This window comes from Neovison vison, chromosome 1 (assembly GCF_020171115.1).
Source record: "Neovison vison isolate M4711 chromosome 1, ASM_NN_V1, whole genome shotgun sequence".
Taxonomy (NCBI): domain Eukaryota; kingdom Metazoa; phylum Chordata; class Mammalia; order Carnivora; family Mustelidae; genus Neogale; species Neogale vison.
The window spans coordinates 161,452,513-161,464,915 of record NC_058091.1 but is presented as its reverse complement, the minus strand read 5'-3'; positions in this window follow the sequence as shown (position 1 = coordinate 161,464,915).

Sequence of the window (12,403 nt, the reverse complement as noted above, 5' to 3'; positions counted from 1 at the left end):
TGTGGCCATTGCTGCTATAAACATTGGGGTACAGATGGCCCTTCTTTTCACGACATCTGTATCTTTGGGGTAAATACCCAGGAGTGCAATTGCAGGGTCATAGGGAAGCTCTATTTTTAATTTCTTGAGGAATCTCCACAGTGTTCTCCAAAGAGGCTGCACCAACTTGCATTCCCACCAACAGTGGAAGAGGGTTCCCCTTTCTCCACATCCTCTCCAACACATGTTGTTTCCTGTTTTGTTAATTTTGGCCATTCTAACTGGTGTAAGGTGATATCTCAATGTGGTTTTAATTTGAATCTCCCTGAGGGCTAATGATGATGAGCATTTTTTCATGTGTCAGATAGCCATTTGTTTGTCTTGATTGGAGAAGTGTCTGTTCATATCTTCTGCCCATTTTTTGATGTGTTTGTCTGTTTCGTGTGGGTTGAGTTTGAGGAGTTCATTATAGATACTGGATATCAACCTTTTGTCTGTACTGTCATTTGCAAATATCTTCTCCCATTCCGTGGGTTGCCTCTTTGTTTTGTTGACTGTTTCCTTTGCTGTGCAGAAGCTTTTGATTTTGATGAAGTCCCAGAAGTTTATTTTCGCTTTTGTTTCCTTTGCCTTTGGAGACGTATCTTGAAAGAAGTTGCTGTGGCTGATATCAAAGAGGTTACTGCCTATGTTCTCCTCTAGGATTCTGATGGATTCCTGTCTCAAGTTGAGGTCTTTTATCCATTTTGAGTTGATCTTTGTGTACGGTGTAAGAGAATGGTCGAGTTTCATTCTTCTACATATAGCTGTCCAGTTTTCCCAGCACCATTTATTGAAGAGACTGTCTTTTTTCCACTGTATATTTTTTCCTGTTTTGTCGAAGATTAATTGACCATAGAGTTGAGGGTCCATATCAGGGCTCTACCAGACTCCCGAGTTAATGCTGGTCCCCAGATGCAGGGCACTCTTGTGGGATATTACTTTCCAATGTGTTGCCTCTGGTGGCTCCTTCCCCCTTTTTTTTATCTTCCAATATTAGTCCGACTTTCCCACTTCACTTTATCTGCCCACTGGCATCTTCTGCTCAGATAGAGATCCAGACGTGTAGAATTCTGATCTCAGGCTGATTTCATGGGTGATCAGAGTTCTTTGGCAGGTGATCAGCTCACTTTAGGGTACAGGTTGAAAGGGCGCCTCCTCCTACTTCCTTGCCATCTTGTCTCCCCTCGCTTTTCACCTCTTTTGTAGAAGCAAAAAATCCTGTCCAGATTGCTTTTCATTTGCAAAAGCAGATGCTATTGCAAGTCTCTTAAAAGTGAAATGGAGTAATTAAAAGTTCCCAAAAGAGACGACCTTAAATACCAGAGCTCGCCCTTTTAAGGGTAAAACCTAAAAGGCCAGAAACAATTTTAAGGTGAAATTTCTCTGGAAAGCAGATTTTCCTGGATGAATGCTGTGCCATTAACCCAGCTTCTATAACCCAGTATCTTTCTTGTTTCACCAAGGAGGGTTTTCCCAACTCCCCATCCCATTTATACTCCAGCCCTTTGTCCAAGGTGGTAATTCTTTCATGCGGGTGTAGTAAGTCTTTCCCTCATTTGACTCTCCTGCTAGCTCCTGAATAACCAAGCAGGAAAGCAGACCTTCTATCATTAGTAAAACTAACATTTATTCATTTCCTTTGGTGTCCCTTGAGTTTGAGTCCACTGATACAGCTTGCACAATTTGTGGAATTGCCCTAAAAGCAGAGCATAAGGGTGAAAGACAGTGGATTTGAAGGTAAAATAGATGTGCATTCAAACACAGATGCTCTGATCCTGGGAGTGATATTATGTCATTCAAATAACCCTCAGGTGACCCCTGTGTGTGATGTAGGCTCCTCTGACTGTGTCTTTGTGGGGGAAGTGGGTTCTTCTATAAGGCTTACATGGGTTTTTGTGCACGGAGAGCCTGACATCTAATACATACTCAACAAATTCTGGTCCAAACCCTTCACCATTCAGTCATACAATGCACCTGACAGAAAGGAAAGTACAGATCTTGGGAGACATCATCCGTTCAATTGGGTGCAGGGACTAACTGTTCTTCTTTTAAATATTAAACCCATTTTATTTTATTTTATTATTTTTTATTATGTTAATCACTGTACAATACATCATTAGTGTTTGATGCAGTGTTCCAAGATTCATTGTTTGCTTGTAACACTCAGGGCTCCATGCAATCATGCCCGCCTTTATACCATCCCCAGGCCAACCCATCTCTCTACCCCCTTACACCTAAATAGACTTTTTAATACAATAACATAATTCTTAATTAACTTGCAATAAATTTTAGTAAAAATAAATTTATAATGTTTGAAATAAGAAATCAAAAATAGGATTCTTGCCAGCCCATGAAATAAAATTCAGAGCAAATGGCCATTATGAACATTCCTTACTACAGATTGTATATTGCTCTATCAGAATCCATGATGCTCATGGGAAACAAAGGGTATTGGGAAGAACACCCAAGATAATTGATGTCCAGGAGTAGTGAGAGAAAGTGGACTCAGTGAAGAGACCCTATATATATTCCATATAGTACACATTTGTAGGCTTCTAAGTGTTTATGTCATTAATACCCTTCAAAACCTACCAATGTGCACCATAGTTCACCATTTATACATTTCATTATATGTTTTTAATCCTCATTATGTAGCTCAGTCCCAGAGGTGGTGTTTATCTACTGGTGCCAGAGAAGAGACTTTTTTTTTTGGTCACCACATGCTTAAATACTAGAGTGAAGCTAGCCCATAGTTGGCTCTCAGCATGAAGACAAGTGTACCTGTGAAGCCTGATGCTTTCTATACTGGTCATTCCAGCTGGCTTTCCCTCATGTTGACACAGTGATGATCTGTGTAGGCCTGGATTAACCCCCCCCCCCAACATGAGTAGAGCTGTGGCTGATGTGAAGACCGTATCATGCCTTTCATTTCTTTTTATCTGGAAACATGCAGAAATTACAAATATAGATTTGAGATTAGATGTGAAAAGTCCACCTCACACAAGACAGCCATGTAGTCTATCAATGGTGCTTCATTTTGCTCACCCAAATCTAATAGCATGAGAAAAGTCCTATTGGTGGAAAGTAGTCATAAAAGTCATTGCAAAAAAATGCCAAGATGACCCAGGCTATATAATTAGCAATGAAAATAACCTATACAGTAGTAACCTAATTGCATCTCCCTGTATGTATAACTTACAAAATGTTTGGAAAGTAAGACATCAAGTGCCTAACTCTGGAAGACAGTATTATGGATCCCACACCCAAGTAACTTGGAAAGTTTTTCCAACAACCTTTATTACCTATGAGCACCCTGGATTCTGATGCTGCAGTGGTCAACATATCCTAAGGAACATACCACTGGGGCCATTTGCTGCATATTTTATTTCATCACAGTTTATACAAAAATTATTTTTATTAGAAGGGCCATCTGTAGCCCAATGTTTATAGCAGCAATGGCCACAGTCGCCAAACTATGGAAAGAACCAAGATGCCCTTCAACGGATGAATGGATAAGGAAGATGTGGTCCATATACACTATGGAGTATTATGCCTCCATCAGAAAGGACGAATATCCAACTTTTGTAGCAACATGGATGGGACTGGAAGAGATTATGCTGAGTCAAATCAGTCAAGCAGAGAGAGTCAATTATCATATGGTTTCACTCATTTGTGGAGCATAGCCAATAGCATGGAGGACAAGGGGCGTTAGAGAGGAGTAGGGAATTTGGGTAAATTGGAAGGGGAGGTGAACCATGAGAGACTATGGACTCTGAAAAACAGTCTGAGGGGTTTGAAGTGGCGGGGGGGTGGGAGGTTGGGGTATCAGGTGGTGGGTATTATAGAGGGCACAGCTTGCATGGAGCACTGGGTGTGGTGAAAAAATAATGAATACTGTTTTTCTGAAAATAAATAAATTGGGAAAGAAAAAAAAATTATTTTTATTAGAATTTATTGCATATTAATTAGGAATTATGTTGTTGAGTTAAAACCAAACAATCCTTTATACATATCACAGCAAAATAAATGTACTGATATTTTTGTCTACTTCTTTCCATTTCCAAGTTTACTGAAAAGTATACTGACAATCATATTATCTCCAAAAATGGTATTAAAATGAACATCAATGCCTCAGATGAGATGACCTTTCATACACTTCAATTTTTTAAAAAATTTTCCATGTGTTTTTGTTTTGTTTTGTTTTTAATCCTGCTAAATTACAGATGGTATGAGAATCTTTTCTTTTCCAACTCATCTTCCAAAACTCAAATTAAAACAGCCTCTCAGAAAACTCAGATATTGCATTTTCTTTGATAAACTGACAGATTCACACTTAGAATGAGCTTGGGTACAGATTACTCTCATTGCATAAATTAATTAATTTTCAATCATAAATTGTTTTTGTTTTTCATTTACTTATACTTGCAATTAAAATATGATGGCAAAATGCCATTCAACAAAAAGCAGCTTTTAATACCCAGTTCTCAGGATAGGTGATTCAGTAATGGCCTGCTTGGTCTATTTTAGAAAATCCCTCTTTTTTTTTTTTCCCAATTTATTTATTTTCAGAAAAACAGTATTCATTATTTTTTTCACCACACCCAGTGCTCCATGCAAGCTGTGCCCTCTATAATACCCACCACCTGGTACCCCAACCTCCCACCCCCCCGCCACTTCAAACCCCTCAGACTGTTTTTCAGAGTCCATAGTCTCTCATGGTTCACCTCCACTTCCAATTTACCCAAATTCCCTACTACTCTCTAACGCCCCTTGTCCTCCATGCTATTGGTTATGCTCCACAAATGAGTGAAACCATATGATAATTGACTCTCTCTGCTTGACTGATTTCACTCAGCATAATCTCTTCCAGTCCCGTCCATGTTGCTACAAAAGTTGGATATTCGTCCTTTCTGATGGAGGCATAATACTCCATAGTGTATATGGACCACATCTTCCTTATCCATTCATCCGTTGAAGGGCATCTTGGTTCTTTCCATAGTTTGGCGACTGTGGCCATTGCTGCTATAAACATTGGGCTACAGATGGCCCTTCTTTTCACGACATCTGTATCTTTGGGGTAAATACCCAGGAGTGCAATTGCAGGGTCGTAGGGAAGCTCTATTTTTAATTTCTTGAGGAATCTCCACACTGTTCTCCAAAGAGGCTGCACCAACTTGCATTCCCACCAACAGTGTAAGAGGGTTCCCCTTTCTCCACATCCTCTCCAACACATGTTGTTTCCTGTTTTGTTAATTTTGGCCATTCTAACTGGTGTAAGGTGATATCTCAATGTGGTTTTTTTTTTTTCCCAATTTATTTATTTTCAGAAAAACAGTATTCATTATTTTTTCACCACACCCAGTGCTCCATGCAAGCTGTGCCCTCTATAATACCCACCACCTGGTACCCCAACCTCCCACCCCCCCGCCACTTCAACCCCCTCAGACTGTTTTTCAGAGTCCATAGTCTCTCATGGTTCACCTCCCCTTCCAATTTACCCAAATTCCCTACTACTCTCTAACGCCCCTTGTCCTCCATGCTATTGGTTATGCTCCACAAATGAGTGAAACCATATGATAATTGACTCTCTCTGCTTGACTGATTTGACTCAGCATAATCTCTTCCAGTCCCGTCCATGTTGCTACAAAAGTTGGATATTCGTCCTTTCTGATGGAGGCATAATACTCCATAGTGTATATGGACCACATCTTCCTTATCCATTCATCCGTTGAAGGGCATCTTGGTTCTTTCCATAGTTTGGCGACTGTGGCCATTGCTGCTATAAACATTGGGGTACAGATGGCCCTTCTTTTCACGACATCTGTATCTTTGGGGTAAATACCCAGGAGTGCAATTGCAGGGTCGTAGGGAAGCTCTATTTTTAATTTCTTGAGGAATCTCCACACTGTTCTCCAAAGAGGCTGCACCAACTTGCATTCCCACCAACAGTGGAAGAGGGTTCCCCTTTCTCCACATCCTCTCCAACACATGTTGTTTCCTGTTTTGTTAATTTTGGACATTCTAACTGGTGTAAGGTGATATCTCAATGTGGTTTTAATTTGAATCTCCCTGAGGGCTAATGATGATGAGCATTTTTTCATGTGTCTGATAGCCATTTGTATTTCTTGATTGGAGAAGTGTCTGTTCATATCTTCTGCCCATTTTTTGATGTGTTTGTCTGTTTCGTGTGGGTTGAGTTTGAGGAGTTAATTATAGATCCTGGATATCAACCTTTTGTCTGTACTGTCATTTGCAAATATCTTCTCCCATTCCGTGGGTTGCCTCTTTGTTTTTTTGACTGTTTCCTTTGCTGTGCAGAAGCTTTTGATTTTGATGAAGTCCCAGAAGTCTATTTTCGCTTTTGTTTCCTTTGCCTTTGGAGACGTATCTTGAAAGAAGTTGCTGTGGCTGATATCGAAGAGATTACTGCCTATGTTCTCCTCTAAGATTCTGATAGATTCCTGTCTCACTTTGAGGTCTTTTATCCATTTTGAGTTGATCTTTGTGTACGGTGTAAGAGAATGGTCGAGTTTCATTCTTCTACATATAGCTGTCCAGCTTTCCCAGCACCATTTATTGAAGAGACTGTCTTTTTTCCACTGTATATTTTTTCCTGTTTTGTCGAAGATTAATTGACCATAGAGTTGAGGGTCCATATCAGGGCTCTCTACTCTGTTCCACTGGTCTATGTGTCTGTTTTTATGCCAGTACCATGCTGTCTTGGTGATCACAGCTTTGTAATAATGCTTGAAATCAGGTAAGGTGATGCCGCCAGCTTTATTTTTGTTTTTCAACGTTTCCTTAGCGATTCGGGGTCTCTTCTGATTCCATACAAATTTTTGGATTATTTGCTCCAGCTCTTTGAAGAATGCCGGTGGAATTTTGATCGGAATGGCATTAAAAGTATAGATTGCTCTAGGCAGTATAGACATTTTAACGATGTTTATTCTTCCGATCCAAGAGCATGGAATGGTCTTCCATCTTTTTGTGTCTTCTTCAATTTCTTTCATGAGTGTTCTATAGTTCCTCAAGTATAGATCCTTTACCTCTTTAGTTAGGTTTATTCCCAGGTATCTTATGGTTCTTGGTGCTATAGTAAATGGAATCGATTCTCTAATTTCCCTTTCTGTATTTTCCTTGTTAGTGTATAAGAAAGCCACTGATTTCTGCACATTGACTTTGTATCCTGCCACGCTGCTCAATTGTTGTATGAGTTCTAGTAGTTTGGGGGTGGAGTCATTTGGGTTTTCCATATAAAGAATCATGTCATCTGCGAAGAGAGAGAGTTTGACTTCTTCATTACCAATTTGGATACCTTTTATTTCTCTCTGTTGTCTGATTGCTGTTGCTAGGACTTCTAATACTATGTTGAACAAGAGTGGTGAAAGTGGGCATCCTTGTCTTGTTCCTGATCTCAACGGGAAGGCTGCAAGCTTTTTCCCATTGAGGATGATATTTGCTGTGGGTCTTTCATAGATAGATTTGATGAGGTTCAGGAATGTTCCCTCTATCCCTATACTTTGAAGCGTTTTAATCAGGAACGGATGTTGGATTTTGTCAAATGCTTTTTCTGCATCAATTGAGAGGACCATGTGGTTCTTCTCTCTTCTCATATTAATTTGTTGTATCACATTGATTGATTTACGAATGTTGAACCATCCTTGTAGCCCAGGGATGAATCCCACCTGATCATGGTGGATAATCTTTTTAATGTGTTGTTGGATCCTGTTGGCTAGGATCTTGTTGAGAATCTTAGCATCCATATTCATCAGTGATATTGGTCTGAAATTCTCCTTTTTGGTAGGGTCCTTGCCTGGTTTGGGGATCAGGGTAATGCTGGCTTCATAGAAAGAGTCTGGAAGTTTTCCTTCTGCTTCAATTTTTTGAAACAGCTTCAGGAGAATAGGTGTTATTTCTTCTTGGAAGGTTTGGTAGAATTCCCCAGGGAATCCGTCAGGTCCTGGGCTCTTGTTTTTTGGGAGATTTTTGATCACTGCTTCAATCTCGTTATTAGATATCGGTCTATTCAGGTTGTCGATTTCTTCCTGGTTCAATTTTGGTAGTTTATATTTTTCCAGGAATGCATCCATTTCATCTAGGTTGCTAAGCTTATTGGCATATAACTGTTCGTAGTAACTTCTGATGATTGTTTCTACTTCCTTGGTGTTAGTTGTGATCTCTCCCCTTTCATTCATAATTTTATGAATTTGGGATTTCTCTCTTTTCTTTTGGATTAGTGTAGCCAGTGGCTTATCGATCTTATTGATTCTTTCAAAAAACCAGCTTCTAGTTTCATTGATACGTTCTACTGTATCTCTGGTTTCTCCCTCATTGATCTCAGCTCTAATCTTGATGATTTCCCTTCTTATGTGTGGAGTTGGTTTGATTTGTTGTTGATCCTCCAGTTCTTTAAGGTGTAGAGACAGCTGGTGTGTTCTGGATTTTTCAATTTTTTTGAGCAAGGCTTGGATGGCTATATATTTTCCCCTTAGGACCGCCTTTGCTGTATCCCATAGGTTTTGGACCGAAGTGTCTTCATTCTCATTGGTTTCCATGAATTGTTTCAGTTCTTCTTTGATCTCCTGGTTGATCCAAGCATTCTTAAGCAAGGTGGTCTTTAGCTTCCAGGTGTTTGAGTTCCTTCGGAACTTTTCCTTGTGATTGAGCTCCAGTTTCAAAGCATTGTGATCTGAGAATATGCAGGGAATAATCTCAGTCTTTTGGTATCGGCTGAGTCCTGATTTGTGACCCAGTATGTGGTCTATTCTGGAGAAGGTTCCGTGTGCACTTGAGAAGAATGAGTATTCTGCTGTTTTAGGGTGGAATGTTCTGTATATATCTATGAGGTCCATCTGGTCCAATGTGTCATTCAATGCTCTTGTTTCTTTATTGATTTTCTGCTTCGATGATCTGTCTAATTCTGAAAGAGGCGTGTTAAGATCACCTACGATTAGTTTATTCATATCAATATGACTCTTTATCTTGATTAACAGTTTTCTTAAGTAATTGGCTGCTCCCATATTGGGAGCATAGATATTTACAATTGTTAGATCATCTTGGTGGATAGTCCCTTTAAGGATTATGTAGTGTCCTTCTGTATCTCTGAGTACAGTCTTTAGTTTGAAGTCTAATTTATCTGATATGAGAATCGCTACCCCAGCCTTCTTTTGAGTCCCATTGGCATGAAAGATGCTTCTCCACCCCTTCACTTTCAGTCTGCGTGTATCTTTAGGTTCAAAATGGGTCTCTTGTAGACAGCATATGGATGGGTCCTGTCGTTTTATCCAATCTGCAACCCTGTGCCGTTTTATGGGTGCATTTAGGCCATTCACATTGAGAGTGATTATTGATAGATACGTTTTTATTGACATCGAGTTACCTTTGAAGTCTTTCTTTCTTAGACTGTCTCTATATTTCTGTTCAATGCTATTCTTTGGATTTTTCCTCTTTTATAGCACCCCCCTTAATATTTCCTGCAGTATCGGCTTGGTGGTTGCATAGTCTTTTAAGCCTTGCCGGTCTTGGAAACTCTTTATCTCTCCATCCATTTTGAATGTCAGTCTTGCTGGATAAAGTATTCTTGGCTGCATGTTCTTCTCATTTAGTGCCCTGAATATATCTTGCCAGCCTCTTCTGGCTTGCCAGGTCTCTGTGGACAGGTCTGACGTTATTCTGATGGGCTTCCCTCTGTAAGTAAGGAGCCTCTTTGCCCTGGCGGCTTTCAAGAGATTATACCTACAATTATAATTTCTCAACTTGACTATCAGGTGTCGTGATGTTTTTTTGGAGTGTATAATCTTGGGTGGAGACCGTTCAGCCTCTAGTACATGAACGCTGGTTTCATTCGCGAGATTCGGAAATTTTTCATGAAGGACTTGTTCCACGACATCTTCTAGACTTCTTTCTTTCTCCTCCCCTTTGGGAATTCCAATAATTCTGACGTTGGAACGCTTCATGGCATCACTTATTTCCCTAATTCTGCTTTCGTGGGATCTAAGCTGTTTGTTCCAGGCTTCCTCCTGATCCTTTCTCTCTATCTGTTTGTCTTCCAGATCACTAATTCTATCTTCTGTCTCAGTTACCCTAGCTTTGAGAGAGTTTAGATTGGATTGGAACTCATTGAGAGCATTGTGGACCTCCTCCCTGGTAGCTTTAAGCTCCGCCCTAACATTGTGAACATCCTGTCTGGTCGCTTTCAGTTCAGCTCTAATCAATTCTGTTTGGTCATCCATGGCTTTCTCCAACCTAGCTATTGCCTGGATAATTGTTAGCCTGAATTCTCTTTCCGACATATTGTCTATGTTGATAGCCGTTAGCTCTGTTGCAGAAGGTCCATCCTCTGTATTTTTCTTCTGTTGGGCATTCCTCCTCCTAGTCATTTTGGTGGGAGAAGACTGAACAGATGTAGCTGGATGTATCAACTCTGGTGCAGTCAAGGTGCACCCTGGAGCACTTCCTGATCTCCGTCTCAGAAGCCTCAGTCTGGGTGCAGAAGCTGAATAAATTCCCCCTTGGACACTGGCAGTGCAGGTTCCAAGTTGGAGACCCTGGGGGCGCAGGATCTCTTGCTCGTCCCCAAAGCCAAGGCAGTGGCGGCTGTCTGGGAGCTCCTGACCGCCAGAGAGGTTCCAAGCAGCGATCGCACACTGAGATTTTGCCGCTGGCCGGGGCTGGGAGTGCCCGGCTTGCGCGCACCTCTTTTCAGAGGCGGCTGTGGGTCGGGCGCGCGTCTGGGGCACTGAGAACAGGGCGCTGGTCCGTAAGCCGCAGGCTGGGCTTTTGCGCGCCTCTGTCCGGGGAAGAGTTTCGCGGGCGCGCGGCTTAGACTTTGAAACAATGGCCCGGGTCAAGAAGCGCCCCAGGGCCTTAGAAACCCAGGAGAGCTGGAGCGACGTGCACGCGCATCTCAAGCTTTGTGGTAGGGCTAGAGCGCGTTCTGCAGACCGGCTCCCATCCCTTCACAGGAGCCGGAACCCCGCGCTCTGGGGCACGCTGGCGGCTTAGGGACCAGGAGCCGGTTTCTCCGCCGCACTCTCTCTGTCTCTGCGCCGGGGAGGCCGTCTTGGACCGGGGACTCAAGCCCCTGTCCCTAGCCGCCCCCGCGATCCTTTGCTCTTTTGGAGTGCTTTCAACCAGTCTCCGAGTTAATGCTGGTCCCCAGACGCAGGGCGCTCTCGCTCGTATCGGGGTATGACTTTCCCACCGGTCGCCTCTGGTGGCTCCCTCCCCCTTTTATCTTCCGATATCAGTCCGCTGTTCCCATTCCGCTTTACCTGCTCACTGGCGTCTTCTGCCCCTGTAGAGGTCCAGACGTGTATAATTCTGATCTCAGGCTGATTTCATGGGTGATCAGAGTTCTTTGGTAGGTAATCAGCTCACTTTGGGGTACCAGCTGAAAAGACGCCTCTTCCTAGTACCCCGCCATCTTGTCCCCCTCTCAATGTGGTTTTAATTTGAATCACACTTAGAATGAGCTTGGGTACAGATTACTCTCATTGCATAAATTAATTAATTTTCAATCATAAATTGTTTTTGTTTTTCATTTACTTATACTTGCAATTAAAATATGATGGCAAAATGCCATTCAACAAAAAGCAGCTATTTAATACCCAGTTCTCAGGATAGGTGATTCAGTAATGGCCTGCTTGGTCTATTTTAGAAAATCCCTCTTTTTGCTTCAATTTTTGTCTCAACATTTTTTAGACCAATCCTAATTGAAAGAAAAGAATGTGAAGATTCACTTATCCTGAATGTGTTACAGACATCTAAGCCTCAGTGGGTAGAGCTGAATCACGGAAGATTGGTTCCATTGTTTACTAACTCAATTGACAAATTACAGACAAAATATCTGGGGATTGGGATTCTCAGAAGGGCCAGGTCCCCAAGAAACTCAGTTATTAAAAGGAGAAGATGGCTTCATCCAGGGTCAAACCCCAGCAGAGAAGATGGGAAATTTCCACTTGCATGAGGAAAGCACGGCCCACATTTGGGATCAAGGAGGGAAAGAGAGACCCTGCAAGGGACACATCAGGGCTCTCCATGTTGGGGAGAAGGACAGGTAGGAGAGGCTCATGTAGACAGCCACAAAGGTTTTCAGAAGGAAATCAACGTGGTGTGTGCTTTAGTGTCAAGTGACATACATTTTGTTGTGTTGTTTGCTTGGTTATTGACATTTAATTCTCAAATTACACAGATATCCATAAATTCTTCGTCATTATCAAGGTAGTTTCAGCCTTTGCTGATGTTCTATCCATGTGAAAACTAAGTAAATGGTCTTGCCTAAATTGTTTAGTATACACATCTGTAGTAATGGAAAAATAACCAAGAGAGAATTTTTAAGTAGCCAAAGGAGGTTTAGTTGACTCTAGGCAGGATTGCAACA